This window comes from Mauremys reevesii, linkage group 3 (genome assembly GCF_016161935.1).
Source record: "Mauremys reevesii isolate NIE-2019 linkage group 3, ASM1616193v1, whole genome shotgun sequence".
Lineage (NCBI taxonomy): Eukaryota > Metazoa > Chordata > Testudines > Geoemydidae > Mauremys > Mauremys reevesii.
This window is the reverse complement of record NC_052625.1, coordinates 17,340,941-17,368,143: the sequence shown is the minus strand read 5'-3', so window position 1 is coordinate 17,368,143 and position 27,203 is coordinate 17,340,941. Positions and strand designations below refer to the sequence as shown.

Sequence of the window (27,203 nt, the reverse complement as noted above, 5' to 3'; positions counted from 1 at the left end):
TTGCCTTGTGTTTTCTTTCCTAGTTCATAAAGGGCAAAAGGGGGAGGGCTAGCTCAGTGGCTTGAGTATTGGCCTGCTTAAATCCAGGGTTGTGAGTTCAATCCTTAAGGGGGCCATTTAGGAAACTGTCTGGGGATTGGCCCTGCTTTGAACAAAGGGGTTAGACTAGATGACTTCCTGAGGTCCCTTCCAACCCCAATATTCTATTATTCTAACTTATTACTTGCAACTGCTGTGTCTGCATCCTCCTGGACAGACTGACCTGTGCTGCTCTCTCATGCTCAGATGTCAGGCGTCAGCAAGAAATCAGAGGGAGGGAAACTTCTGGTGCACTTTCTATAGCTCACCATCCAATCAGACCCTAGTCGAGATTTAAATAGGACCTGGCATGCAAAATAACTCAAAGTTATAATTAGTAAGAATCAACTAGAGAACATAACTCATTCATAGGCTATATATACCCAGATCAGAATAGATAGGCAGGACAGTCCAGACAGGTGGATATGAACATACGCAAAAGGCATTTGCAGGTAATTATTTCTTTTTCTACATCCTTATGTGGATGGTGTGATTATTTGACGCAGAGTAAAAAGGATCACTATGGCACCACCTCTCAAAGGACCTCACAGCCAAAGGCTGCAACTTCAGAAGGAAAAAGAAGTCTCCCGTCTGTAACATTTGTAAAAGAAATGCATGGACAACCACCCTACTGCCCTGCAAATGTATTCCTCCATCTTCCCCCTTTAGCTGTTCAGGTTGAAGCAACAGCTCTTGTGGAATGGGATCAAAGAGCAAAGGGACCTAGAACCCCTTCTAAGCTATACACACTTCCAAAATACATCTGACAGGCCAAACAGGTTTTTAGGGCCTTGCCCCTTTCCTAATTTCACTGAATAACAAATACGAACTCCTTGCATCTGTCAAATTAAAAGGCTTGGGCCCTTCTGTCAGACAAAGAATACTAGAGCTTTCCCCTGCCCTGGAATGGGAAAGGACAAATCCTGGGGGAATTAATCTCTTGACTTAAATGACTAGAGGGTTCTTCCAGTGAAACGTGAGGATGCACGTTTTCTCTTGTCCCAGAGAAAAACCGCAAAAGGGGAATTGTGGGATAACACAGTCGGCTCTCTGACTATCCTCGGTGACAAGATAGCTGCAAGCAATGCTACCTTTAAGGTTCAAAAGGAGAGAAGAGTTTGAAAGGAGATAGTCAAAGCTATGACAGAACTAAAGCATGTTAACTACAGAGGGACATGACTGATCTCACAGGGAGCCTGGCTAGGCCAAAGTCTTGAAAAAATAGATTACTTTGGAATGGAATCTTATAGGAAACCTTTTAACATTACTCCTATGGGTAATAAGGCTGCACACTTGACCTATGAGCTAATGGCAGCCCTTTATCAAATCACTCCTGAAGAAATGCTAAGAGAGTTGAAATAGAACTTGGTAGACAAAAATCCCCCTGCTAATTCACCAATATGGAAAAAGCCACCAGGTTATGTAATATACACATAAACTCGACCCCTATTTCACTGAAGAAGGGTAAGCACCATTTTACCCAGTAAGCCTCTGACTTCCAGACTCTGCCGTTCTTAAACCAAGTGATAAGAGCTACTGGCCTTGATTTTCTCATTTGGGCCAATGGAAATCAGGAATAACTCTACTGAAGTCAATCAAGTTACACTGGTGTAGGGTCAGCATTAGGTTCAATGTCTGGGGTAAGAGAATGAGGCAAAACGGCTCATGTATCGGTATCTGTATTTCATCTGCAAAGCATTGCTGGTGTGGCCATGAGGGGCTCTGTCTCTGACCTGCCAGATATTTCTGACCATAGGTATTGAGGTACCAGATGTCCTGGAGAAGAGAGACACCAGATTCTCAGTCCATGGAATCAAAAGTGCAGCTGCTCCAAATCTCCAGTGCATCTTGCCATCAGAATGGTAGCATTTTCAAACCACTTTTCAAAAGGATGAGTGACTGCACTAGGTGCATGGCCCAGAGATGTCATTCCTGGTAGCAACTGCAAAAACTTGGTAGCTTTCTATTTTCCTGAATGGAGAAAAAGTCCAACACTGGTTCTTCCCATCTCTGCACCAGAAGAATGAATGAATGGATGGATGAAAGGGCTGACATCCTGCCAGCTAAAAGGCTCGGATGTGTTTCATATTACTTTCTGCATGGCGACAGGGCCTTCTTTAAGATGGTAAGACCTGCTTCCCCTTACTCCTTCATCCTACCACAGAAGAGTTTTCTTTCCTTAAAATGATCTCCTGGACTTGTATTAGGAGTCAAAAGTACTGAAGGTCCATGGACCACATACTGTTCTCAGTTCCAGTACACTAATATGGTGCTTCTTTTCAGAAGGTAATGGTCCAGATAGAGACATCCATCCCCAATCCAATAAAAGGTATGACTTCTGAAGAAGACAGACATCATATGCAGAAACTTTAGTGCCCTGCCTTAGAAAGAAAACACACTGCCAATCTAGGGCTGAGTGGGAAACAACAAACTCTGATTTTGGTTGACCACTAAGCCTTATTAGAACATTGTCAGAGAGGCTGTTCTGCTAGCACCACGTAAAGTGCTCAAATCAATCCTAGCTAGCCTAGCCAGGGCCCCTTTATCATTGTCCACTTTTTAAAAAAAACACGTGCACCATGGTGTCAGAACCTTTGACTTTGATGTGGCTAGTGCCACACCATATCCAAAACCTTTGGGACAAAGACTAACAGTCAAATAATATGAAATCATAACTGATAAAGCACACACCCGTCCCTGTGTCAGCTGCAGCACTTTATAGCCCATGGGTGAGTAATAAGCCAAGGCTCAGTATCTGCTGCTTCATTCTATGATATAACTTTCAATCATGCTAATTAAATTAATATGGCCTGTGCTAATGAAAACCACAAAATACTATTTTTGTGTCTACCAGAACATACATTTTAATAATGCCAACTTGTCATGTTGATGTACCTTTCTGCACCAAATATAAGCAATGTAAATGTATCTAACAATCCTTTCATCATAACAAAGGAAATACTATGCAGGCAGCCGACTAAACACACACAGGTTTATTTAAGCAGCAAGCAAGCTCAAGAATTAGTTCTCCATACTAGACTCAATGAGCCTTCTGCAACGTTACTCCTTTCTAATTTTTTTCTCTCTCTTTTTTTAAAGTATATTTTCATCTTTTTTTTTAGACCTTGTTTGATTAGCCATCCAGGAAATGTTTAAATTACAAAATCATAAGGTTTAAAAGATTTATAGATCAAATTATATGAACCTAATGCAATATGCCAGGCATACGGAAATTAGAAGTCTTTATATTATATTTTGATTATTAAATTGCTCCCTTTATACTATTTAGTTTGTTTGCAACAGTAAGCCTTTTGCTGTCTGATGTTGGAACCCTCAGAGTAACCAAGCAAAAACAAATGACTTAGTCCTTGGTTCAAAGAAATAATGGGTTACTAGCATAATTAATTTTATGTTTAATTACTGTAGAATGAAACAATTCAACAATATCCAATCAATCCTTAGAATGACAGAACAGAAGGTCAGCAGTTGCTTTGTTTTGAAAGAGAAATTTATGTCAGGTTCTCTTTTATGTGCGGGAGAAAGAAATAGGATGAAAGTGGTCAAGCAAACATGAATTAATTGTATAAATGTAATCCTGTTGCCATGCTAAATCACAGGCCTCAAAACACTGGACATGCATCCGTTAAGAATTTCCTCCATTTAAAAAAAAGTGAAGCCTTAAAACTGAATGTGGATATTTTAGGGTTGGTTTATTAAGTAGCATTCAGAGGCCATATTTGAAAGAAGATGATGGATTCAGTCCAGTTCCTGCAGGAGGCACATCTAGATCACAAAACCCACCATTACCACTGGCACTATTTAACCCCTTGCTGTCAAGTCTCAGCAGAGAAGAGAGAGAGAGCAAGAGATGGCTTGTGGTACTGTAAAGCCTGCTGCTTCTGCCACCTCTACCGCCAACATTTAGAAGCCCAAGAAATATAGTGGTAAACAGGCAAATGAAAAATAGTTTCCCTTCCCCTCTCAATTAATCAGTAGTCAATGTTGCCAGAGCTCCCAATTTTATCATAAGTCTTAACATATTTGGTATTTTTCTTAAAGCCCTAGCTCATGGAGTCATGTGATTATGTGCTCCAGTCTTTTGTTAAAGACAGATTCCTGCCCCCATGAAGGCATGCATTGCTATGCCCTAGAGGCTCATCGGAAAGTTCCAGTCACTTGTCAGGTGTTGCTGGTTAGCTGTTCGGGAGTGTGAATCCTCTGACCCAGTGAGACTGATGGGTTCAGCATTCCATATGACACGATCTGCCACTCTGGCCATGTCAGCCTCCTCTTCAAATCCCTCCTCTGGCTTCTCCTTGTCTTCAGCATCAACTACAATCTTATGGAGCATAAGCTTTCATGGGTGAATACCCACTTCGTCAGACACATGCGAAGCCCACGAAAGCTTATGCTCCAATACACGTTAGTCTATAAGATGCCAGAGGACTCTTTGTTGCTTTTTACAGATCCAGACTAACACAGATACCCCTCTGATACTTGACAACTACAATCTTGTCACCATCAGGTTCACGGCTCTGAAGAGCTCTAACACTGCCTGCATGTCTGCTCTCACTTCCTTCCCTCTCTCGTCCCAAATCTCCACCCTAACTGTAGTCTTCTCCAACTCTTATTTTTGTCCCTTTCCTCATGCCACAACCGCCTGGAATTCTTTCCCTCTCACCATGCACCAGACAATCTTCCTGCCCCTCCATCCCCCCCCATCCTTTTGCCTTCCTTAAAACTAACTCGTTCTTTAGAAGTCTTTGTACAATGATCTGCACCCAGAACTGCCGCCACTGTATGCTTCCACAATCAGCTGGAAGTCATGGAAAATCAAAGATATAAGGTCAGATGCTCAGCTGGATCACCATTGATATCAACGGCGCTACATCCATTTACACCTGCTAGGTACCTAGTTTCATTAGACTAGCTTGCTCCCTTGGATTCCTGGTGTCACACCAAAATAAGTTCATCCTGGAACCTGACCTTCTTTTTCCAGTTCCACTCATACTATAGATATGGTCCATTCTTATTAAAAACTTAGAAGCCCATTAAATCTTAGGTCTCATTTACACCCTTACCTCAGGATGTTGATTTAATATATTTGTTTAGAACAAGGCTGTCACTGTGTATCTGTATGCTAAGGGCCTGGTCCATAGCCCATTTAAATCAGTGAGTCTTTCACTGATTTCCATAGGTGCTGGATCAAACCAATGCTTAATTTGTAATGAATGTAATATAATTGCCAGGGCTCAAGCAATTTTTTGACTTTCATAACTGACACAGCAAGCCCAGAGGAGCTGGGGCTATGAACTGCCAAGCCAACAGGTGCCAGGGCTCAGCCTGGCACCAATTAAGCACTGGCTCAAACCCTAAGTGAAAGGAGACATGGAGGTTGGCAAAGAGACTGTATGAGGTTGTCTATTTATAGCCTCTTTCTAGACTGATAACTCCTCTTGGACGCTATGATCGGGTGATCTCTCTATCTTAAAAAGTTAAACCCATTAGCAGTTCTCCAGCGTTTTCATTCTGCAGATTGCTTCACAAAGGAGAGTTCCCTTTATGGGCCACTACCCCTCCCAATTCCCTGCTAGTTCTCAGTGTTTCATTCTGTAGGCTCTGAAGGATCCTGGGAGTCCATGGACTAGTTTCTGAGTTGTGTTTGGATATAGATGTGAATGGACCAATCAGGAATAGATATAAGGCTCTGTCCTAAAGATTGGGCCATGTCTCCTGAAGCTCTGGGCACAGAAGTCTTCTTTGGGCCTTCAAGTCAAGAATGCAAGTCATGGTCGGCAGAGGGGTTGCTTTACTTTGCTGAGAAGTGGTTAAGGTGTCAGTTGGAACTGACGTGACATTCACGAAAGCTGCAGTCTAGCACATAAACCAAACTTGTATAATGTGTTGATTTGCAGTGCATATGCAAACACACACGGCTGAATTCTCCACTGTGACACCGCCATTTTGGGTCACGCTGCCAGCAGACCCTGGCTGGCGTAACCAGTCCATGGAAGAGTGATCTTCCAGTAGTGTCAAGGCTTTTATGCCAGGCCCTTTCCCTGCTCCTTGTGTGGCAGGGAAAAGGAGGAATGGCTGGGATGTCCTTGCACAGCATCAGTTCTCAGGTGGCTCTAAAACCCAGCACAGGAGGATGGGCTCAGCCCAGAAAACATCAGGGGAGTGAAAGGTGACTTTTTCAGGCCCTTTGCACTGACATTCCTGATCTGCACTCTCTGCAGATGAGTTTCCCTAGCCTTTGATCCATATTCTCCATGAGAGACCAGAATGTCTCTAAATTCGAATTTTTTTTAAAAGTATATATTATAGGAGACCTCAGTGGATTGTTACAAGTGGGAAGTGTATACAATACTTGATCCATAGAATGGACACGTGTCATGTTACCTATGGTTTCGAATAGTAAACAAAGTTATGGAAAAAGTTACTGTACTTGAGCAGTAGTTAAGTTTCAAATATAAATAAGTCAGCCAGGTTAAATGTTTCTAGAAAATAAAAGCCTTAGTATAGAGGCGATGATTTAAATGGCTATACAACTTCATTTCTGGAATTTAGAAGTGCTAAAATTCCCCATCTGGGCTAAATTCATCCCTGCTTTCTGTACAGAAATTAACATAACACAAAAGTCAAATGAATTGAAAACAATTGTTAAAAAAATTCTCTTATGCTGGGATTATTTTTCTTTTGTGCATATTTACGCCTGGACTGGATTTGCCAGAATTACTAACCTTTAAACCAAAGGATTTACATTGGAAATAACTACAACAAAATAAACAGTACAGGGAGATGGAAATGTGTATTTTTTTCGATAGATTTCATTCTGACAATAACACTATAACAACAACACTATAACAAACAATTGAAATGTTCATATTGTGTTTCTATTAAAATTAACTGTTGACTAAACATCAGCTTCATTCATGAAGAGCAAACTCAGACTGTTTAATAGTTCTTGGACTGCCCCAAAAATATTCCATTGATTTCCACTAGTGTAATATATAGAATATGGTCATGATTTTCAAAGTAGCCTACAAGAATATCCATGGGATTTGAGCACCTAACTCCCTTAGACAAGACCTGTGAGAATAATGGATTTTTATTTATTTTATTTTATTGTTAACTGGCAATTGCAAAAAAAAAAATCTTTCGGATAGGCCCAAAACCTTTTTTTTTTTTTGTAAGAATTTTGGGTGGCTTGAATATGTACATAAATTTTGGATTTAAAACAAAGCATTTTTGACTGAAGAGGAAACATTTCATATCAATTTTGACCCTTTTTAAAATTCAGTTAAAAAGAAATGTCAAAAGTACAGTCATTTTCCTTCAACAAATTTGAACGTTTTGTTTAAAAAATGTCAAAATGAAATAGCTATAAGAAGTTTGGGGGATTTTGGTTGTTGTTTTTTTTTACACAAACAATCCAGTGAAACCAACATGAATTTGATTAACATTTTGCTGTTACCAAATCCACAGTTTTCACTGAAACTTGGCCAAAACGATTCTACCTCAGACCCCTTTAAAACTTCCATCCCACAAACGTAATAACAACTATAAAACTGTAAAGTGTCCATCTCCGTTTAAACTTGCTATTATGTGGTCTATTCCTGGGATTGCTTTATTTTCTGCAAAGTATTTTGTTTCTAGTTAATTACCATGACCTTACCAAAAAGCCAAACAGTTGCTCTTGATCAATCAGCAATTTGTTTTAAAAACTAGACAAATATTTCACATTCTATCAATTCAACTCCTCTCCAGTTTAGTACCAATGCGGAATGCAATAGCTGGCTTCCTGTAAGAGAAAGCAAAATCACTGTCATTCCCAATGTTAGAATAAAAGATCAAAGTTTAGTTTCTTCATGCTCTGCAATTTCTTCAGCATTATTAATGAAAACAGCGTAGTATCCAATATAAAGTATAAAGTACATGCTAAAAGTGAAGGAGAAAATGGATATCACCAATATTTCCTATAAATCTGAATTTCCCTTTGAATCCCTTTATTTTCTTTACATGCTTCCAGTTTCGGAAATCTTTTGTCTTGTGTTGCAGCCAAAGACCACATTTCCTACTTTGGCATTTTCAACCATTTTTTAAAAACTCAATTCTCACTGAAGTCAGCAAGTGTTGAGGTGACTCAGCACCTCACAGAATCAGACCCTCGAGTTGCCAATATGTGAACTAACGTGATATATTTCTGTTTGTCATATGTCAAAAATGAAGTGGGCGACCTTCCAGCTTCACATCAACAAAAGTTCGTTCTGATGCGTGATTCTAACCCTACAAAGGAATTGGCCTGCTCAGATCTCTAGGCCGGATGGGAACCTTAGTTCATTATTCAGACTGTCTAGTAGTGGCCTCCTCTTTGTACTAAAGCTGCTGATGGTCCAATGTACTTCTCCTCTACTGCCCCTCCATCCAAAACAACCTTTTTTGTGTCTCTCAGCCTCATCAGCACACTGCTTTTCTTTAATGGCTCTGGTGGCAAAACCTCTTTTCTCCCTTGCCTACATCTTTGAATCTGTCCCTTCTACTCCTGCGATTTGACCACTGTAAAGCATTTTGGGACACATTCTGTATGAAAGACAATTGTTTAAAAAAATCATGTTGTTTAAGAAGTTTCAGGTTTTACGATGGCTTCCTATTGCGTGTGACCTTGATAAGGGTCGCAGTTCAAATTGGGGCCTTTGAGCTACCTTTCTGCCTTCCCTAATCCTGGGGTGGGCTGGCTAAGGGCCAAGAAACCCCCAGTGTAATTTAGGGCCTAGACGCCATTCCCAGAATCTCTATCACCCAGTACACTCTCCTTTACCCGCCCTCACATATTTCAATGGGCCCTATGTGGAAGAGGGAAAACAGATGAAGTAAATGCAGCCACACAAAGCTTTACACTACAAGAGAATCCCTCTGGCTAGGGAACTCCTCATCTACCCACTTAGGGCAGCTTTCAGTGGCACAGCACAAAGGCGACTTGACCTGGGCTGAGGGTCTGGCCCTCAGTTTTTCCCCCTTAAATATCGTTCACCAGAATTACTTGAAACTCAGCTTCATTCCTTGTTGATAAACACCACGGATAAATCTTTGCACCCAAAATATTAAAAGTAAGATTTACATCTTTTATAGTTCACAGCTGCTCTATTAATCCCTTTGGAATGCAAACATGAGGCCAGTTCCTCAGCTGGTGGTGTAAATGGTCATAGCTCCATTGAAACCAACATCGTTATGCCTTAGACCAGCTGAGGATCTGGCCTAATTTATTTAAGAGTGTGTACAACACAAATTCTTTCCCTTAACATACAAAAATATCTCTGTGCTGGCCCCGCAAAGGGATTTCAAAGGTCAGAGAGTAGATGTGGCTTTACTATCTCCCTGACTTTTTACATTTACATAGTTTTTTTTAAATATATATATAAACAAATTAGAAGTATCGTACAGCTTGTGTGTAATTTTTTCCTCCTTTTCCCTTTAACTTATGACAATTGTTTATTTTAATGTGTGTCTCTCACAGATTTCACTCCCATTCTCAGGGAGAATGATGGGTCAGCCTTGCTTTAAGTTTATGAACTGATGGCCCAATTTCAATGACAAAAGCAAATGTAACCGAGGCCTGTTTTAAAGCAATGATTGTCAGCTCACATGTTCGATATGTCATACGGCGTACACTTCATTAAGGACTGAATTACTTCACATGTAACATGAGCTAAATTAAAGTCAATGTCAGGCTGCATAAATCACCACTTTAAATGTGTCACTAAGAGCACTGAAACAGTCATCATCACCCTTTGCCCTGAAATAACCCAAAAATCTGGGCCTCATTTTTCTAAGTTGTAAATATGACAGATATAAGGCTGTTTTCTTTGCTAGGGCTCACAGTTTTACTCTAAAAAAAACCTACTGAACTTTTAAGGAAACAGCAATGGTCCACTGACACCTCTAATCAAGCAACGTATTTCATGGTGCTGTGGATTCAGAACTCACAGTTAAAGATACCAAACGTAGAATATCAATCATGCTGTCATAAGAGTCCTTCTTTACAGCGATGGAAAGAGCTGCAGTGGAAATGTGGCCTTCTGCATGCCTAAGAGACAGGGGCGGCTCTATGTATTTTGCCACCCCAAGCATGGCAGTCAGGTGGCTTTCAGCGGCATGCTTGCAGGTGGTCCACTGGTAACGTGGATTCGGCAACATGCCCGCAGAAGGTCCGCCAGTCCCGCACCTTTGGCGTACCCACCGCCGAATTGCCACCGAAGCCTGGAGCCGCCCCTGCTAAGAGAGGAGAGGGTAAAGAAGTATCTTAGAAACATTTTAGTTAAAGTCACTGGGCCAAATTCTGTTGTTACATATCCCACACAACTCGATTCAAGTCAACAGGGTATCATCGGGCTAAGTCAGGACCGAATCAGGGCAATTGGCTTTTCTGCTGGGAAGCATTCCTCATAACAAGTGTAGAGAGAGAAAAATAGCTACAGGAAAAGGAAATAGTTGGTAAGAAAATATCCACTGGTGCATCAGCTAGGAGAAATTCAGGGCATAGTTCTCCTCTGACGGAAGCTTTACACCAGTATAACTCCACTGACATTAGTGGCATTAAGAATTAGGCCATCTAAGTCCACTTTGAAATCTTGCTGAAGACTGATCGCCGGTCAGAACTTTGATTTAGAGCCACAAACGTTCAATCAGGCAGTATAGTTTTAACTAATCAATATGGGCCTGATTCTTCGCTCACTTACACTACTGTAAATCTGGTATAACTGTACTGCAATAGTATCACTAATGTAAAACTGGCTTAAGCTAGTGAAGAATCAGGCTCTAAATTCCTTCCCCATATTTATTCCATCTGTTTGTACAGTGGATTAACATCATTCTTTGGATTAAAAAAGTAAATAAGAGTTGTCTGTTTTTAACTGGATCCTTCATGTGTTTCATCTTAGATGTGGGCATGAAGTGAAATGATGGAGAAGGTTTTTTCCTCTGCTATCTGTCACTGGAGTCTGTCTAAGCTCTGGAGAGCATCATCATGACAGAAAAGGAAAAGCAAGATATTCCAGGAGAGAAGAGCAGAGCTTTACCTGCTAAACAAAAGGGAGAGATAAACCTGGAACTGAAGAGACTGGGAGAAAGCAATTTAGAGCTCATTTGCTTATCCTCCTAATGCAGATTTTTTTTTAGCATACCTTCTGTGATATCTATTTTTCTTGGCTATGGTTCTCATCAATCGCTCTTTCTTCCTCACCTTTGTAGTTTGATCTTCATTCTCCGCACACCGGCTGCACATGTCAGCATGAAACAATAGGTTCCCATTACACTTGGCCTCTTTCATCTCCTCTGGAAACTGACATACGTTTGTTCTGTTTGTGTTAGTGTGGAAACATTTCCCAGATCCGTTTGCTAAAATCGTGTGCGCTGTATTACAAATTATGTTCTTATAATTGAATGTATTTATTTTGGAGACTAAAAATCTCTGATGAGACAATTTCAATACAATTTTAAATCTTAAAATAAAATTATTTTATTCCTTTGGTACCAAATTACCTGTTTAGAGCTGGAAGTGTTAAAATGGATTCAAACTAAGGGCCTGATAGGGCATAGGTGGATTGCGCAAGAACAGCAGTCCACTCTCGCACTGTCAATTGCAGCATCAGGGCCTAATACCAGTGAATTTGGAAATCCCCAGTATTTGAAGCAGTGAACATCGTTCTGCAACTCTAATGGTAAATCACCGTGCAAAGCAGGAGGAAACTATAGAATTGGCTTTCCTACTTGGCCGCATTCCTCATAGCAAGTGTAAAGATAGAAAAATATAGAATCCTTGGTTTAATGCCTCAATTTTACATGCATCGTTGTTCATAACATTCCTATTCCATCTGTTGATATTATACGCTATAAAAAACATGTAGATAACAACTTGCAGACATTAACTAATTAATCCTCAAAACATCCCCATATGGGGAAATGGAGCCAGACACGTGACTTGCCCAAGATCCCATACTGGGCCAGCTCCATGGTTGTTATAAGCCTGTTCAACTCTACAGATGTCAATGGCACTGGGAGCATTGGTAATTTAATAGTTGACTTCAGTGGAAGTAAGCCAACTTACACTCGGGAGTCCAATGGCAGAGACAGGACTAGGATTCAGGTCTTCTGATTCATAAACCATTTGACCAGGGTGGCTTGTATACAACTATCCCACTTTTTTCCCATGAAAACTCAACCTACCACTAGAAAGTAAAAACAAAACACAAGAGGTTGCAGGAGTCCATCGTTCTTGGGTTCCAATTGCATGCAATTATTGTGCTTATTATGCAAAAAGGCACACACATCAGGTTACATTATGCAGCATTAAAACATAAGGTTACCCTCTCAAATACGATGTTGATGCACACGAGCTCGAATTTTGGTGATGAAGAAGGCAAACACCTCTGACCCAGGCATCATCTGGAAACATGCCTCATTCAGCCCAGGATTTGGGCTTCAATGAACTTCACTTTCTGTTCCCTAGTTTGTGTGAGGCTCTATGCCATGGATACTCTGCTTGCCTCCTTATGATGATCATTTTTATTCTTTTTCCAGGCTTCCTGGCCACTACTCTCAAAGCAAAAGGCAGAAAAGAGCCCTTTAATAGTTCCAGAAGGCCAAAGCTGAGGCTGATTCTGTTCTGAGGATTAGCCAGTACAGGCTCTGGGGGAAAAAATCACACTAAGTACTACTCACTAGGCAAATTATTTGTTTCAGGACTCATTGCTTGAGGTGGGGGGAGTCAAACTCCTGTGGCTTGCATGGCAATGCCATAGCCAGAGGGTAGGTAGATAGATTAGACAGATGGAGGTGGAAGAGGCTCACTTTACTCTGAAGCATCAGGTTCTGGCCACTGATGTAGAGAGGGTACCAGGCTAAAACAGACTATGTCTGCTTTACTAGGAACATCTATGTTCCCTTGAGACAGTAAAGCCATATAACCCCACAGTAGAAATGTGACATATATTACTCTCTATCATTCTAAGATGGCATAACTCTAAGGAGAGAAATGTCTCAATTAATTAATCAGCTAAGTAAATAGCAAGCTAAGTAAATGGATGTTTTGCAAAAATTCCTCCTTTGGTTACATAATGCACTTCAAGAATTTCATTCCGATCCTTTCTGAAATGCCAGTAAGTTGAGTTCTAGTTAAAACAAAAACAAACTCACCTTTTAAACCTTCCAGGGATTTCAAAAATAGATCCATAATGCTTTGAACAGACACCAGGGTTTTTTTCCATGTAAGTGCATTAAAAATGAAATATTTGCTGATGAAAGATAATGGGCAAAAGGATTCTTTACAGGATCTAAATCATGGCATAGCTCAAGTAAGAAAGCTTTAATTTAATTTTACACAAGTAGGAGATTGGGGGCCTGATCCTGGCCTCCCTATGGGCCCTCCGCAATGCTGCAGCAGTGAAAAAGGGCCAGAAACCTGGCTTAACTGGCTAGCTGAGGATCACACACACACACACACACACACACACACACACACACACACACACACACACACACACACACACACACACACACACACACACACACACACACAAATCTCCTGGCGGCAATGAGCTAACAATGCTGCCTCTCTGCCATCCCTACTTACAGCACCCAGGAGTGGGGTTATGTCAGAATGTGAGCAGGGGAAAGGGTCATTCATGGGTAGACTCCCTCTTTGATACCCATTTTGCCGAGCTGCCCTGTAAGGTAAAGTTACTGGCTGCAAGCAAGAAGAGAAACTTTCAATAAAAAGCCTTTTTTTAAACAAAAAATCTGTTTTTCTTGAAGTTTTCTCCCTCTCCCAAGCAAAAAGAAGAGACATGTTTTGAAGAAGGCTTCCAGGGAATGGGGCTCTGAGGTGCCCTTGTTACAGCCCCGTATGTGGCGAGTACTGGAATATGGGTTACAAGTGGCATGAATGCCGCTGCACCACTCCGGCACACAAAAGAAGTTACGTAGATATTGCCTGGCACACAGGAGAGATAGGACTCGCAGTTGTTGCCCAAAACAAACAAGAGCCCTGCTCTAAAACTAGCAATAAACCTGAAGTGGTACCCCAAGTCTGAATCCCTGCAGGAAGGTTGGATCCAGATTTGAACCTTGTGGTTCTGGCCCACTTCCAGGTATAACAGATGTAAAGTTTCAGCCAGAAACCACAGCTCTCAACTCCATCACCCCACACTGAGCCCTTGACAGTCTCTACAATTTTCGTAACTGATTAGGAGATTATTTTGGCTGGGATTAGACTTGCATAGGTGGTTCCAAATGAATACTTAGCGCCGCGGTGTGGGATGCCAGCTGCAAGCTCTTCATTCGTATCATGTATTATTGATGGATAATTAATAGCTCGCATGGGCTGAACGTAGCACCTCCTAACCCAAAGGTCTCTCGCAAATGTTCCAAACTGCCTACGTAGAGAAAACGCTGATGTGCTGAACTGTATCTTAAATGGTCCTAAGCGGGTGAAAGGCAGCACCCATAAGCATGTTATGCAAAAATAGTGCGTAAAAATAAGCACAAGTTGGCATTAAAGAATAATGCAAGCTGGATGTATTGGCCTGGGATGAAGTGCAACAAGGGTGTTTAGAGACTCCAAGTGAGGACCCAGGACTGTTCTAGCAACACTGAGATGGTGTTAAAATAAGAGGAAGTGCCCACATGTGTGACCACTGGATATATGTTTTAGTTGGTTAGTTCTGATGGGACAAGGTTGCCCCCTTCCCCTTCCCTCTTTTTGCACATTGCTTTTCAGGGAGCATGTCACGGCTTGCTTAGGATTGGCGTGGGTGACAAGACGTGCAAAGAGGCACCAGCCAGCATGGCTATTGTGTTGTCTCAGAGCCATCACCTGCTGGGACTCAGTGATTTACCATCACACTGTCATCCTACGCCTGAAAGATGTTCTGACCAGATCAGATGAGGAGAGGGAGACAGACAATATCACTGTCAATGGAGCTAGGTCAGTTTGCCCCAGCTGAGGCTATGGCTCATTATCTCCAATGGGTTGGCTGAATCCTAAGCAACACCTGGGATGTAAATCTAATATTCTTCCCCGATATGTCAGTGTTCTCCCACATCTTCTGCCTCCTACCTCTTTCCTTCCTTTCTCTTTTTACCCTCTGTTTAACGAGGGCCCAGTTTACCTGGCCAGGGAAAATCTACCCTTTCAAGACTTTGCTTTGACTAAAGAGTCAAGCTAAAAACCAGTGGGCCAGGTATACATTGGTACAATAAAGCAAGGCTAATTTACACAAGCTGAGGATCTGGCCCAATGCCCTTAAAGCCTGATTCCGTTTGCCAGGTTCTGCAGTGACTAATAAAGTTGCATACTGTGATTTTTCCAGCAACCAAACTGCAAGCATCAGAGAGAAAAGCTGCATTTTCACACCTTTTGTTCTTCTTTGCTCTCTCCCCCTGTGTATGCATTTGGTATTTTGTTTTGTTTTGTTTTTGCCTTAAGAAGAACAAGGATCTGACTTTAACAACAAAGCCCCAAGAGCTGTCACTTAAAACTGACTTTCTTTTCCCCAGCAAGGACATTTAATACCATGTGATGGCCTGACAAGCAAAGGGATTCCTTTTAAAAGACTCTGTATAGCTAGAGGGAAAAGAGAATAAGGAAAATGGTTAAAAATGAAGGTTTACTTAACTTTTTAAGTTTTAAATGTTTTAACTATTTTCTTTTCTCTCTTTTTATTAAAAAAAATAGCGGCCACTATATGTTTAAAAGAATTGTTTGTGGTGTGATTCTTCTAATAACGCTAAGCCAGAGTTACTCTATACTGACTCTGAGCCACAATTAATGTTGATGTTGTTGTAGGAAAGCAAAGATTCTGGTACCTTTTAACACCTTTGAGACCAGTACTCCTAATTAACAGATCACTTCCCTGCCACTGAGCTACAGCCGCCACTGAGGTCGAGAGAAGCAGTCAACCGGCACACACCACTCTCTGCATACAATTGGGGAAGGGAATATTTTTGGGCCAGCAACATTTGGCAAAATTCCCATTCTTCCAAAAAGGTCAGTGGTGTTTTTAATGTTTATGCAGACCCAAAAGGCTGAATAAGTTGTCCAGAATTTCAGGGGCAGATCCTCAGCTGGTATGAACCAGCATAGCTCCATGGACTCCAATACAGCTATACTAATTCACACCCCTTGAGAGCTAGCTCAATATATCTACTTTGGAAGGATGAAGGGCAAAGGAGACAACACCAGGATTCAAGATTTTGGTTCCAGAAAGTGTAAATTTCAAACCTTGGGTTTGATCTCACCCCATTGAGGTAAGTAGGAAAGTGATCATTGACTTTGGTGGTGTAAGATCAGACCCTTATTGCTTCGACCAGTCAGCTGCATCACACTCACATGCATGTATACCCTTTCTCCATCTCAGCCCCACTAGTGCTGGGTCTTTAAGTTGCATGAGAAAATTCAGGCCCCCAGCAATGTTCAGCTTCAGAAGTAGGCAGGAGACACACCCCTAACTCAAATAGTTATGCTGATACAAAAACCGGGTGTAGAATCAAAATTGTCAGTGATCATTTATATGGACATTTTTGCTGTTGTTGTGAATGTATTTTTGTTTTATGATTACGAGGATTTTTTTTTGGTTGTAAACTTAAAAAATAAAAACCAGGTGTTTTTTTTAAAAATCCCTTTTTTCAATAATTTAGTGAAAGCGATATTGTTGAGTAATTTAAAGCCCAACTTTTTCTATTACAAGAGGTTTACAAAATCTTCTATGAAAAGAACTATTGTAATGTTGTTGTTTTTTTAAAATTCAGTGAAAAACGTTCTTTAAATGATCCTCTGCTCATGATGGAAACTGAAACACTAGTGCATGTGAACCAGAATATGAAAATGACACTCCCAGTTTCAATATCCAAGCTGAACAAAAAGAGCCCAAATGGAGAAAAGGAATAAAAACATTGCTTTGTTACCCGCCATTGACATAGGACATGACCCTACAATCAATCCAGCAGATCCCTTCACCTTTGCAGTGCCCTGACAACCATGGAGCCCTGCACAAGAGGCAGGCATCTGCATTGCTAGATCTGCTCACAGGATCAGGGTCATGGGGCCAGAAAGCAGCTGGATCTGGTCAGCTGAGAATTCCCCTTATGCTGGGGGAATCCAGTTTATCTGGCTGCTACACTTCTCCCCACACTTGGTCCTGTAGGTGAGCCTCAGCGAGGGGCACACTACACTTTTCTCAAGTGACATAGTGATCACAGCCAGCTGGCTTAAGTTAGAGCAGCCCCTTGGTTGCTGTAACCTACACCAGGGATGAAAATCAAGAAGCCATAACTACCTCCCTGAAGGCCCCTATTCTACTGCGCTGAATGAGAAGCTCAGACTCCAAGCCTATTATTGAATCCATAAGGATGGACCAGAGAAGCTTAGTAAGTTCCAGTATCATCTAAAGCCTCATGACAAGAACAACATAAATAGACTCAGCACATATTTCTAATGAGTTCAGTCCCCCTACCCGACCTTGCTCCCTTTCCAAGACAGTATCCCTGAAGAAGCTCACTGGGGCTAATATAAAGAGAGACTGTCTCCACACAGCTCACCTCCCCAGCCACATAAAGAGTCTTTATATATAAACTTTAAAATGAGCCACAATTCATGAACAAAAATCTCGCAATGTTTTTTCAAGTGTTTTACTTGGTTTGGATGGGTTTATTTTGCCTGCCGTGCTGAGAGTGCACTGCTGACTGTCTCTCAGTGAGAGACAAACGAACGTGGCTGCCAGGATGTCATAAAGAAGTCAGGTAGCTGAAGCAAGGGAACTCATTTATCTTCAACAGAAAAGCTCCCTTCATGGCTGGTTCTTTCTACAACTCCCAACTACTTAACCTACCAGCAATGGGAGATGAAATGCCCACTTTTCCCAGGGGCCTATTTAAACATATAGGAACAGAGGCTCAAACCCAGCTAGCATTCTGCTTCTGAAAGAGGCCAGCACCAGATGTTTTAGAGGATGATGGAAGAAAGCCTAGGAAGATGTAGAATACTCTTCTTTTCCCTGTAAAAGTCTCATCCTAAGCCAAACTTTTGAGGGTCATGCCCCCTTAACCCCATCCATGCCACCCCACCATCCCAGAGCCGGGGCCGGGAGCAGGGCCATGGCGGGTGGGGGGAAGGGGGAAATGCGGATGAGGTAAGGGCGGCACCAGAGCAGATGTGGGGGTGAGGAGGGCTGGGTAGCGCTCCCTCCCCATCCCCCATGGGGCTGGCCCGGGCCCCACTGCACCCCCCCCCAAAGGTTCTTCCATGTCCCCTTAGGAGGGGCACACCCCACTGTTTTGGGACCTCTGTCCTAAACCTTAAAACACCTCCATAGATTCACTCCTATTTTGAAGCTGATCTATCCCTACTAAATGGTAGTTCTATCATGAAGCGCTATGCGAAAGGTCACACAACACCTTAGCCAGATTCACAAATATATTTAGGCCCCTTCAGATGCAAATAGCTGCCTGGTTGTTTTATAGAAGTGTCTAAGCAAGTCAGGAACTGAAACCCAGATACTCAAAAGTGTTTAGGTGCTTAACTCCCAATGGGAATTAGGTGCCTACGTACCTGTGAAGATCTAGGCCCTAACTCCCATTGAAAGTCAATAGGAGTTAGCTGCCTAGTGGGATTTAGGAACACTCCTATTTATGTAAGTCTTTAGGTACCTCCATGTCTTTGTATATCTGGTCCTTAGGGACCAAACCTGCAGCCCTTGTTCCGATTGGTAACTTCACTGAAGTCAATGGGACTGCTCGTGTCATCTGTGGGATCTGGTCCTTCTATTGTAAATGCCATGCATAGGGTTACATTCAATCTGACATCATCTTCTGGTGAGAATTCCCAGTCATACCCAGTGGGGTCACTGCACACAGCTCCAGGGTAAATCATGGCCTTAAATGTTTCTCTCTTAGGGTTCATGTTTTTAAATAGACTGGGATTACTTCTTGGTAAATTGAAGGTATGTCTCAATGCCTATTTTTGTTTGTTTCCCAGAAAAACTAAAGACATTTTGATTAAAGTTGTCTCATGCTGTACAGCCATCTTAGAATGACTGTGATGCTTAGCAATGAAAACAACACAGCAAAAACATCCCAAAATATTTGAAAATAGAAATGTAAAATGAATATTGAATATAATTCAAAGCCAATAATGACCATAATCCAATGCCAGCAAAAACAAAAAAATATTTTATGCAAGTATTTTCCTAGCAGTTATTGAAAGAACTTAAAATTGCTGATTACCATCATAATATTTGTAACTGAGAACAGCTGCATTTTATAAAGAGGTTGCCGAAGTAGCAGGGATAATTTTGCATACTGGTGATTCCAATTTCATTCACTTCTTACCACATCCTAGAAAGAAATCCAAGCTGTTAGATAAGTACATTTTTGCACCTGATAGAAAATGTGGAAGCCAAAACCTGTCAATGTAACTATTTAGATCCTTTCTTTTTTCAAGTTGCTAGTCTATTTTTCTCAGTGGGACCTTTCTGAACTAACTGATATTACAATTTGCATTAACTTCATGGTAAATCCCCAGGGTAAATGAAAACCAACTTTCTCTGAAGGTAATATGGGCACAACCAGGGTACCTACTTCCCTCACTATATAAGCTGAAATAATGACAATCTGGCACCTAAAATGGCCACTTCGAACATCAGTAACCTCATAGATTTATCTTCCAAGAGTCAGAGAGGTGGGGTTATAATCACAGCACATGAGGGAGCCTGATTCTCAATTGTCTTGCACCTGAGCCGTCATTTCCACCACTTCAAAGTTAGACTAGTAGCATTTTACACCCGCTTTGCATGGGTGGAAATGATTAAAGAAGGCTGAGGGCAGTACCCTAGGCCTGTACTTGAGTTCTAGTTACATTGTATCAAGGAGTTTGGGAAGTAAAAATATTCATCTGTTTTTGAACCCTCAGAAACCACCATAGCCAGATAGGTCCGTGATTGGCTCGCCAACACCCCATATGTCCTCCCAGACTAAGAAAAGCTTGTATCCATCACATCATGAGGGCAAAGAGCTGAATGATCTTCAGATAAAATTGGAAAAACTACTATGTGGTCCTCTTCACATACTTTCATCCAGCAATATCAGCATGAAAGGACACAGTCTAAGCCAAAGAGTGGTAGAAGCTGGGACATAGAGTAAACCCACCTCCTCATCTACTGACCACTACATCTGCTATCCATCAGGGTAGGTTTTCTTTGTAGCATGACCAAAGAAGTCGTGTATGACAAGGGGAAATTACCTACCATTAATGCTCTTGCTCTCTCTCGCTCTCCCCAGCCTGCTTCTCTGTCTCGCTTCCCTATTTAGGGACTTATTTGAGGATTATTTTTAAATGGGTCTGGAATTTAGTGACCAAGAAGGAAGTTGGTATGTTGATGCCTTTATACTGCCCATGAATGACAAGCCTTTTGATTTCCCACTGAAGTCAATGGGACTTAGGTACCTGCTTAACTAGCATATTCTTTGGTGAATCAAGGCCTTAGTTTCCTTGCTTCCTACTAGGCAGAAACTACCACTGCCACTGTCCATCAGGATGGACTTTCTTTGCCGAATAGAGAAAGAGGTGGACTTACAGCAAACAGCATCACCAGTCAGTAATTTTCCCTTACTTTATATAAGCAAATGCCTTTGATATACAGCAACCCCAGAGGTGTTCAGGTTACATGCTTATTTTAAGATCTTTTGTTTACTTTATGATCTTCATAGGTCATTGACATCCCATTTAGCTCTGGTGACCCTGTTTATACAATTGCAATATACATTAAAAAGTGTTCCTTTGGATAACATTAACATTCTTGATCTTAATCCATCACATGGGCTAACAATAGCTTCAGCTCAGATGTGCATGTAACTGTTAAAAGCTTTAATGTAGAATACAATATACATATTGAGTGCAAGAGGCCTGATCAAACAGATTTTCTTTCTTTCTTCCATTCTAAGTGGTTCAGGATCCAGAACTATGTAAACTCTTGTGAACTGTATTGTAGGCCGCCTCTCACCACTAGCCAAGGCAATTAGAATCCCTTTAACAAGTTGCTTTTTTCTTTTCACATTGTAACACTGTGTTAGAGCACTGAAGCACAACAGTCCCACAGAACTTGAGTCCTTGCTGTCCCTCAACTCACTAAAACTCCACTGAGCATGCTCCTGCTCAACTGTTAACAAGCTCTCCTGGCAGAGGAGCAAAGCTGCCTTTAAGTCCTGCTGAAAGTTGCCATTTTCAGAGCTCTGGGGACCAGGAATGATTGCCAGAAAACTCACCACTGGCAACTATGTTTTTTCAGACTGGTTTAACAATTTTCTATTCCTTTTTTTCCTTATTTCTATTTTCTATTCTACTAGGGCTTTCTAGGTGCCTGAAAAAAACAACATATATTTTGCCCATATACTGAATATTAGGATTGGTTGAAAGTTTTTTAAAAAAGAATCAAAAATTTCCATTAAAAAATGACAAAGCTAGGGGGAAACGTGCTGATGGAATATTCACAAATTGCTTCCTCCCCGATTTCAACCAGCTCTATTACCTCTGTATTTGTCTGGGGTTCAAAGTACAGAAGAAACTGATCATACGTCCCTTTTGGTTAGTTCTTCGGGCAACAACATCATCTGTGATGTCAACAGCAACATACAGGCCTCTTCAAATGATACATGTTCGTTTGCTTCTGCTGAAACATATCCAGGGACGACGACAGACCCTGTTTGTTTTGTTTTTGTGATCAGAGCTAAAAGATTATTTTGATTTTACAATCCTTTCTGGGAAAGAGCTCTCAGATATAATAGGGATTAAACTGAGAACGTTCTGCAGAAATAAAAGAGTCTGTAGAAATAACTCCAAAAGCCTATAGAATTTAATACAGAAAGAATGTCTTCCTATAGAATGGTTCCATTAACCTATAGACATTCTAAAGCAGGCCAATCCCTGGCCAGTTCAATAGGATTGTAGAGTAAACTCTATTGGGTTTGTAGCCACATGGAATTCAGTAAGACATTTTCATGAAGGAATGATGAGATAACATCAAGTTTCAATGGACCTATACTTAAAAAAACTAAATAGTTATTATATGTATTTATTGCATAGACCTGGAAATAGATTGTGGTTGGCAAGTGCATAAGGGAGGATTCATGGCTCTAAGGGTAAGAAGGAGAGGAAATATTGTCTACAAAGAGCAGATAAGTACAGAAGAGTGGAGTAAAGCCCCATGCTCTCTTCTCCCAAGTCAGCAGCATTCAGAACACATTTGTGCTGCTTCTAGTTGTGCCTGGGAGTAATGGGGCTAACAATAGCTGTAACTCAGATGTTTGTGTAACTGTTAAAAGCTTTACTGTAGAATCCAACATATACATTGAGTGGGTAAGGCCCGATCAAACGGATTTGCTTTCTTTCTTCCATTGTAAGTAGTGAGACCGGAACAATATACACTCGGAGATCCACTGGAAATCCCAGCCTAGATATGGCGGGACTAATTCAGCATTCACTCCCATTTGCAACACCCAGTATAAACCACTGGACAGTGTTCCTCTCTGTGACAACTCCACAGACCACGTGAATCTGTTACCTTCCCTGGCTACAGAGCTGGACTTTTCAACTCAAGCTGCAGCAACTCATGATTTTTGCTCTCAAGGTTCCTCATTTCAATCCCCGGGTGTGGGCCAACATAGTAGCCATTACAAGGGCACAAGAAGTCTTCTCCACCTTGGGTCCCCTTATCCCATGGCCACTTACAGACACTCTCTCTGAATACTTTGGAAGTCATCCAGCTAGTGAGCTGTGGAGAACATACCCATCTCCCTTATGATAGTCCAGCCAATGAATGCGACAAAGGTTTCAAAGGCTGCACATGAGACCAAGCACCTCATATGGAGAGGCTTCATCATACTAATATTCTCCATCAAATAAGAAACTGTGCAAATAAAAATCCACAGAGTTCAATGGTTACAGGTGAATGCCGAAAGTTATACAGTTAACATGTTATCTGGAACATGGGAAAGGAAATTCAATTTTTCTCAAAATATATTGTAACCTGACAAAAAGCCCTTTAATAAATTCTTCAGAATACATCTTTAATTTAAGGTGCATTCTTTTTTTTTTAATTAGATGAATGGAAACTAAAGAAAGATACCTGATCAGCTGAGCAGTGACGTTAAAAGAATTCACATAGCCGCATGTTTGAATAAAAAACAAATTGGCTAATACAAACAACGAGTATCAAGCACGGTACCTGTGTCATAAAACAAAACTAATGTGACACAGTAGATTTATCATGCATTTTAGAAAAGGAAAACAAAGTTGCTTGAAATCTCCAATCACTTTTCATGTGGACAGATCTAATGGCTAAGTCTCCCGCACAATCAGCACATCTGATGGGGAAAGGGAGTCAAAGGTTCTAAGCCATCTTTCAGTCTCCTCCCAGTCTGGGGCCATCCAGCAGCTGAATCATCATCCTGTGCAACTTAGAGCGACCACAGGACTGATCTAGCGTACACTGGCCAGGACAGTCCCCTTGGGGCCTTTCTGCCCAGCAACAATCAACAGTATGCATTGCACTTCATCTTTGGCCCCTCTGGCTCAGTCATATCCCCTCCCTGCCTCCAGGCATCCCAAGCACAACCCCTGCACTGAGGAAGGGAGCAGGTTACTGACTTTACACCATCTAAGGATTCTTCCACACCACGGGACTCATTATCCGTCCCTTTAGTGCAACCCTAAGGGCCATTTGTGCAGCTCTGGCATCGCAAGAATCAAGCTCTAAAGCTCATTTGCCAGAAACAAATGAAAATGTATCAAACTGAAGAGCCAGTCTTGGACCCAGCACAAAGAATCAGCTTTGCTATGTCATCAGAGAACATGGCTAAGGAAAGAAGGTTACCCAAATTAAAGGTACTTGGGAAAGTTTAAGCATAAAATTGATATTGTTGATCATTTTGTGAGTAGCTCTAACATATGTATTGAAGCACTGGTAGGAGATTCCATTCCCAGCTCTCATTAGTAGCTTCAGGTAAAGTAAGGCTCAGGCTGGGAATTGCAAAGGCGCTTAAGAGAATTAGGCACCCAACTCGCATTGAATGTCAATAAGACATAGGCACCTCTGGAGGGAACCAAGCTAGAGAGGGATCCCCTTGGCCTTCTTTCCCATTTGTAGCTTCCAGATGAACGCAGTATGTGTAAACAAGGTAACAGAAGCACCAAGTGGGAGGAAAGGGGCTAACAATAGCTGTAACTCAACAAAGACAATGTTTGTCACAATACAGGGGAAAGAAGCAAGAGTATTCATCGTGGTGATCATTTTACAGAGGATTGGCAACTCCTTGGTGGATTTTTTTGCTTTTAATTAATATTTAATACACCCTGCTACCATTCCTTCTCTCCTCACACTGTCTTCCACCTTTCACAGAGTCATAGAAATGCAAGGCTGGAAGGGACCTTGACGGGTCATCTAGTCCATAGGTGCCGACTCCGTGGGTGCTCCGGGGCTGGAGCACCCACGAGAGAAAAATGGTGGGTACAGAGCACCCACTGGCAGCCCCCCATTCAGCTCCCACCCTCGACCCTCGGTGCCTCCCGGCCGCCAGCGGCCTCACAGCTCAGCGCCTCCCCACTCCCTCCCCACACCTTCCGCCCATGCGAACAGCTGTTTCGTGGCATGCAGGGAGGCTGGGGGGGAGGAGGGAGGTGTGGGGAGGCGACGCACTCAGGGGAGGGGACAGAACTGGGTGGGAAGAGGCGGCATTGGGGCGGGAAGAGGTGAGGTGGGGTGGGGCCTTGGGAAAAGAGGTGGAGTGGGAGCAGGGCCTGGGGGAGAGCCGGGGGCCAAGCACCCCCCCTTCCCTGGCAGTTTGAAAAGTCAGCGCCTGTGATATAGTCCATCCCCCTACACTGAGGCAGGACCAAGTAAACCGTCCATGATAGCTATTTGTCTAACTTTTCTGTAAAGCCTCCAGTGACAGTGATTCCACAATCTCCCTTGGAAGCCTATGCCAGTACTTAACTATACTTATAGTAAGAAAGTTTTTCCTCACAGCTAACCTATATCTCCCTTGCTCCTACCTTCAGTGGGCATGGAGAATAGCTGATCACCATCCTTTTTACAACAGCCCTTAACATATTTTAAGACTATTAGGTTCCCCCCTTAGGCTACGTCTAAGGTTCCCCCCTTAGGCTACGCCCCGGTCGGTGGGTAGCATTCGACTTCTCGGAGTTTGATATATCGCGTCTCATCTAGACGCGATATATTGAACTCCGAACGCGCTCCCGTCGACTCCGGAACTCCACCACCGCGAACGGCGGTGGCGGAGTCGACGGGGGAGCCACGGACTTCGATCCCGCAGCGTCTAGACAGGTGAGTAGTTCGAACTAAGGTAGTTCGAGTTCAGCTACGCTATTCGCGTAGCTGAACTTGCGTACCTTAGTTCGACACCCCCCCAGTGTAGACCAGGCCTTAGTCTTCTTTTCTCAAGACGAAACATGCTCCAGTTTTTGAAACCTTTCCTTATAGGTCAAGTTTTCTAAACCTTTCATCATTTTTGTTGCTGTCCTCTGGACTTTCTACAATTTGTCCACATCTTTCCTAAAATGGGGTGCCCAGAACTGGATGCAGTACTCACTAGTGCCAAGCAGAGTGGGACCAGTAACTCTGGTGTCTTAGGGCTAGTCTACACTTACGAGCCGGGTCGACGCGATGAGTTCGACTTCTCGGAGTTCGAACTATCGCGTCTAATCTGGACGCGATAGTTCGAACTCCGGAAGCGATAGTTCGAACTCCGGTACTCCACCACTGCAAAAGGCGGTGGCGGAGTCGACCTTGGAGCCGCGGACTTCGATTCCGCGGCGTCTGGATGGGTGAGTAGTTCGAACTAGGGTAGTTCGAATTCAGCTACACTATTCACGTAGCTGAATTTGCGTACCCTAGTTCGACCCCGCTTCTTAGTGTGGACCAGCCCTTACATATGCTTTGTGGGGGAGGGAGAGCTCAGTGGTTTGAGCATTGACCTGCTAAATCCAGGGTTGTAAATTCAATCCTTGAGGGGGCTATTTAGGAATCTGGGGCAAAATCAGTACTGGGTCCTGCTAGTGAAGGCAGGGGACTGGACTCAATGACCTTTCAAGGTCCTTTCCAGTTCTATGAGAGAGGTATATCTCCATATATTACTCTTGTTAATACCCCCAGAATGATATTAGCCTTTGCTGCAACTGCATCACATTGTTGGCTCATATTCAATGTGCAATACACTATCACCCCCAGAGCTTTCTCTGCAATACTACAATATAGCCAGTTATTCTCCACTTTTTCTATTTGTATATTTGATTTTGCCTTCCTATGTGTAGTACTTTGCACTTGTCTTTATTGAATTTCATCTTGTTGTTTTCACACTGATTCTCCAATTTGTCAAGGTCATTTCTAACCCTGTCCTCCAAAGTGTTTGTAATCCCTTCCAGCTTGGTGTCAGCCACAAATTTTATAAACATACTCTCCACTCCATTGTCCAGGTCATTAATGATAATATTAAACAGTACCAGACCCAGGACAGACCCTTGTGGGAACTCACTGTGACATTGCACCCCATAATGCTTTATAGAAATATACTTATGAGTGTAAATATGGCATAACTGGAATATGTTTTATGCTAGATATGCCATGTAACATATTTCTGCAAAGGTTATGATCTACTGAATATATTCATCCTATTTGTATGCATTTATCATTTTTGTATTCGAAGTAATGAATATTGGCTATGTACTTGTTTGATTTTAGGTAGCCTCAGAGAAGGGCGGCCAGCAGGCCCATTGGCCTGGAGTGGCGAACCGCAGCCAGTGGGAGCCGCGATCGGCCGAACCTGCAGATGCGGCAGGTAAACAAACTGGCCTGGTCCGCCAGGGGCTTTCCCTGAACAAGCGGGGGACTGGCTTTGAGAGCCACTGATTTAGGTGAAGAACTGAAAGCCCTTTCAAGATACATTTCATCAGGGTCAACTCCAAAGGCTGTTCTGGAATATATGAGCACAAACAAGATGACCACCCTCTTTCCAAATGCTTTTGTTGCTCTGCGCATACTTCTAACACTTCCTGTAACAGT

At 42.2% G+C, this 27,203-nt stretch overlaps 1 long non-coding RNA gene across 3 annotated transcripts in view; it reads left to right on the top strand.

The window, feature by feature from the left end:
* Nucleotides 1-26,935, top strand: part of LOC120401546 — a 38,844-nt gene extending 11,909 nt beyond the window's left edge. For 2 of the 3 annotated variants that reach the window (XR_005596529.1, XR_005596527.1), the window contains one exon: nucleotides 11,019-11,343. This is a non-coding gene — a long non-coding RNA (uncharacterized LOC120401546). Of the gene's footprint in view, nucleotides 1-11,018; nucleotides 11,344-26,882 lie in introns of those variants that run through there. The other variant, XR_005596528.1, reaches the window with a different exon arrangement.
* Nucleotides 26,936-27,203: the final 268 nt, after the last annotated feature.